The 5,146-nt window shown below is 41.5% G+C and overlaps 1 pseudogene; it reads left to right on the top strand.

The window, feature by feature from the left end:
* Positions 1 to 2,049: 2,049 nt before the first annotated feature.
* Positions 2,050 to 3,171, top strand: LOC138833321 (heterogeneous nuclear ribonucleoprotein A3-like; annotated as a pseudogene).
* The last annotated feature ends 1,975 nt before the right edge of the window (positions 3,172 to 5,146 follow it).

The raw sequence follows: 5,146 nt of genomic DNA, 5'->3' as shown, positions 1-5,146 counted from the left end.
AGGATGAGCAAAAGATTAGACAGTTGTCTCCACTTCGTAGTTTGCTGTTGACTTGCGTGTGCTGCTGCCAGTGTTTTAAGAGTTCTCCGTGGGGAGCTCTTAGGACACGTTTATCTTCTTTGGAACTTCATGTAGTTGGTCTAATACATAAAGCAGCCAAGACCGTCAGATCCTCCTTGTTGCCGTTGATAAGTTTGTCAGCTCTCAAGCCACAGCTTTGTGTACATTCATGTATTTTTGTCTGGGCCTTATGGATAGGCCTCAGACATTCCACAGCTACCTGGAAGACATTATCAACTATCGCTGGGAGCTTGAGGAGGGGAAACCCAACCCCCTGAGAGAAGACAGTTTCCAAGACCTGCCTCTTCCGTACCCGTGTGGAGATTCTGCACCGCCTCTGTGATTACCGGCTTGATGCAGATGATGTCTTCGATCTACTCAAGGTGCTTCCCTGAAAGCCCATTCTCTAGTGCAGTAAAAACCCAGTAGTTGAGAATGGAGCTTTGAAATCAGAGCCTAGACACTGTCCCTGAGCTTTTTTGCTCAAGGCTAGTTCTCTACCACTTGAGCCACAGTGCTGCTTCTATCACTTAGTGGTTAGTTAGACGTAAGAGCTCTTGGACCTTTTTAGGGGGGGTGTGGTAGGAATTTGAACTAGGGCCTGGACATTGTCCCTGAGCCTTTTTTGTTTTGTTTTTGTTTTGCTCAAGGTTAATGCTTTACTACTTGAGCCACAGTTCCACTTCTGGCTTTTTGGTCGTTAATTGGAGATAAAGAGGCTCATGGCCTTTCCTGCCTGGGCAGGCTTTGAGTCGTGATCCTCAGACCTCAGCCTCCTGAGTAGCTGGGATGACAGACATGAGCCACGGATGCCCGGCTGGCAGGTGTCCGGATCATAGAGGATTAGACCTGGTGATGACTTCTAGTCCTTTCTTGGTCATGTCATTTAGAAGTAGTCTTCGTTCAGGACTCCAGCCTAGGTCAGGCCCTGGGGTAAATTGGGAGTCTCAGCTGGAGCAGAATGTTGCTGTGGGTTCTGACTGAGCTGCCATAGTGGATTACATGGGACAGAACCTTAGAGCATCTTATCCTACCCACTACCTTTTGTGTACGTATAAAGTAAATCTAAGCCAGGTAGTCAGACCATTCATTGTAATTCTCCGTTTTTGGACGGGTGGGAGCCGTGGTTGGGGTAGGGAACATTTCAAGCATTTCTATATCTTGTTCTTCAAAGAAGGTACCCCCATCCCATTCTGTGTTTTATCTGCCCAGATGGAAAAATGATATCCTGTACTTGGCATTTTGAAACAGGTGATAGGTTCGTGTATTGAAGTTTTCTTCCATTTATTTAGTTCATTGTTTTCCCCAACCCTCCTTCCTTTTCTGCTAAGGGTCTGGATGCAGACAGTCTCCGTGTAGAACCTCTAGGGGAAGACAATTCAGGGGCACTCTACTGGTATTTCTACGGAACACGAATGTATAAAGAGGATCCAGTACAAGGGAGGTCTAATGGAGAACTCTCCATGAGCAGGTAAAGTCTTCAGTGTCAAGGCTGTAATAGCTACATGTAAAAATGTCTTTAAAATTACATGCATCAGTGCTGGGTTGTGGCTTAAGCCATAGAGCACCACTTTGCAAACCTTACGCCCTAGGCTCAAACCCTGGTACCATACATACATAAAAGAAGAAAGCTCATACAAACAAATAAGGGGAATTAACTGTATCAGCATTCTTGAAGGGAGAGTAATTTCATATACAAATAAAAAGGAGCAGGGTACCAGTTGCTCACACCTGCTACATTTCCAGACATGTTTAAAATTTGTCCCAATCAATCTCACCCCTTATATCAATTTCCTTTCCCCCTTCTCCCCTTCCTACCTTCCCAAAACAATTTCAACATGCTTCCTTGTTCAATTTTCATAGCTGCAAACCATCTCTTTCAATCAAATTTATACCCTTTCAAAATACGTTTCAAAATTATGCACCCTTGGCCTCTTCCTCTCGGTATCATATTGAACTCGAGTTGGAAGAGGCCGGTCCGATCTCAAAATGGAGGTAAAACCGCCGCCCGGGTCGCCCCCAGCCCGACTCTGGCCGTCGCTGCTGTCACTGGGGGGAGGAAGGCCATGATCCAAAGGAACCAGAGCAGCTGCGGAAGCTGTTTATTAGTGGTCTGAGCTTCAAAACTAAAGATGATAGTTTAAGAGAACATTCTGAGAAATGGGGCACACTCACAGATTGTGTGTTAATGAGAGATCCTCAGACAAAACGTTCCAGGGGCTTCGGTTTTGTGACTTATTCTTGTGTTGAAGAGATGATGCAGCCATGTGTGCTAGACCCCACAAGGTTGATGGACGTGTTGTGGAACCAAAGAGAGAGGTTTCTAGAGAGGATTCTGTGAAGCCAGGAGCCCATCTAACAGTGAAGAAAATTTTTGTTGGTGGTATTAAAGAAGATACAGAAGAATATAATTTGAGAGACTACTTTGAAAAATATGGCAAGATTGAAACCATAGAAGTTATGGAAGACCGGCAGAGTGGAAAAAAGAGAGGATTTGCTTTTGTAACTTTTGATGATCATGATACAGTTGATAAAATTGTTGTTCAGAAATACCACACTATTAATGGGCATTATTGTGAAGTATAAAAGGCCCTTTCTAAACAAGAGATGCAGTCTGCTGGATCACAAAGAGGTCGTAGAGGTGGATCTGGCAACATTATGGGTCGTGGAGGAAACTTTGGAGGTGGTGGAGATAATTTTGGATGTGATGGAAACTTTGGTGGAAGAAGAGGCTATGGTGGTGGAGGTGGTGGCAGCAGAGGTAGCTATGGAGGAGGTGATGGTGGATACAATGTATTTGGAGGTGATGGTGGCAACTATGGTGGCCGTCCTGGTTATAGTAGTAGAGGAGGCTATGGTGGTGGTGGACCAGGTTATGGAAACCAAGGTGGAGGATATGGGGGTGGTGGAGGAGGATATGATGGTTACAATGAAGGAGGAAATTTTGGTGGTGGTAACTATAATGATTTTGGAAATTACAGTGGACAACAGCAATCAAATTATGGACCCATGAAAGGGGACAGTTTTGGTGGAAGAAGCTCTGGCAGTCCATATGGTGGTGGTTATGGATCTGGTGGTGGAAGTGGTGGATATGGTAGTAGAAGATTTTAAAACAACAGAAAAAAAGGCTACAGTTCTTAGCAGGAGAGAGAGAGCGAGGAGTTGTCAGGAAAGCTGCAGTTTATTTTGAGACAGTCGTCCCAAATGCATTAAAGGAACTGTAAAAATCTGCCACAGAAGGAACAATGATCCATAGTCAGAAAAGTTACTGCAGCTTAAACAGGAAACCCTTCTTGTTCAGGACTGTCATAACCACAGTTTGCAAAAAGTGCAGCTATTGATTCATGCAACATAGTGTCAATTAGATGTATATTCCTGAGGTCTTTTATCTGTTGTAGCTTTGTCTTTGTCTTTTCATTACATCAGCTATATTGCCCTGTGAATTGTGGTAGTGGTACCAGGAATAAAAAATTAAGGAATTTTTAACTTTTCAATATTTGTGTAGTTCAGTTTTTCTACATTTTAGTACAGAAACTTTAACGAAATGCAGTTTTGAAGGTGTTTCCTTGTGAGTTAACAAGTAAAGATCATTGTTAATCACTATTTTGTATGAATTTTGCTAAAGTTAACTGTAAAGGAACACCTACTGACTTGCAGTTTAAGGGGAATCTATTCTCCTCATTTCCAAACCATGATACGAATGGGCGCTGACATGTGGAGAGAATAGATACTTGCATGTATGCATTGTGTGTTTTAGATACATAGGATTGGGTATTTAAATTAGCATATTTGTGAATTTAATAGCATTAAGATTACCTTCAAATGAAAAAAAAAAACCCTCAAAATCCCTATTTGTGCATTTTCCTTCAATGAAATCATGGTTTTAGTGTGTTTTAAGATTTGCTGAATCGTAGCTGTGTTTAGAACATCTCCATACTACATTTACCTTGATCACATTGAGAATGACAGCTACCATAGTTTTGGAGTGTAAAGCATGTCTGCTGCCCTCTATTTAAATTTGTAAAGGGTAGTGGATATTTTCCCCATCCCTTTAGAAACCATTCTTAATTTTTGATTCAGGACCACTAAGTGTGCAATGTCTGAGCATATTAGTGGATACCTGATTTTATTCTGTTTTTCCTTTGAGACCCCTGAGGCCTATAAGTTTTATTACTTTTCCTTGGTTTAATTTCTCCATGCAAGTTTTCAGAGGAAGAGAATAAAAACACACTTCATTGTCAAATCCTTAAGAAAAAATTATGCACCCTCTACTATACCTTTGTCTCTGAATCTCTTTTGTAATTTGGTTCAGCAGTATAATAATGTGTATGCTATTTATGTATGAAAAGCAGTTTGTGATTTATTTATGTATTTATTTATGAAAAGCAGTTTGAGATTTCTGATCAGAATTAAAAAGAAAAGAGGGATAGTGCTTGCCTAGCTGGGCGCTGGTAGCTACTCAGCTACTCAGGAGGCTGAGATGTGAGGATCACCAATCAAAGCAAGCCCGGACAAGAAAGGCCATGAAACTCTTATCTCCAATAAAACCACCAGAAAACCAGAAGTGGTACAATGGCTCACATGATACAGTGCTAGCCTTGAGCTGAAGAGTTCAGGGACAGCACCCAGACCCAGAGTTCAAGCCCCACAACTGACAGATAGATAGATAGATAGATAGATAGATAGATAGATAGATAGATAGATAGATAGATAGATAGATAGATAGATAGTGCTTGCCAAGCAACTGAGTTTTATTCCCAGCACAAACAAAAAGCAAAGCACTTATGTGTGCATATTTTTAAAAGATAAGAACCTGTAGCCTTTTTGGTCTAACAGTATGAAAATACAGAATTTTAGAAATTTAGGATATTTTGTTCTTGCCAATATATATAGTTTTCATATAACTAAAAATGTGATATTTTGTTTTCTGAACAAATGTCCTCCAATTGCATTCACTTTCCTGTAAATGACATGATTTCCTGTAAGGTACACATACATACAGTGCCAATACCATGTTTTTGTTACCATGGTTCTTTTTTTGGGGGGGTGGGTCAGTCATGGGGGGCCTGGGCGCTGTCCCTGCGCT

The sequence above is a fragment of the Dipodomys merriami genome, unplaced genomic scaffold (genome assembly GCF_024711535.1).
Source record: "Dipodomys merriami isolate MVZ:Mamm:240054 unplaced genomic scaffold, mDipMer1.0.p SCAF_2039, whole genome shotgun sequence".
NCBI lineage: Eukaryota > Metazoa > Chordata > Mammalia > Rodentia > Heteromyidae > Dipodomys > Dipodomys merriami.
Note: the sequence above shows the minus strand (reverse complement) of the source record. Positions and strands in the feature narration are given on the sequence as shown.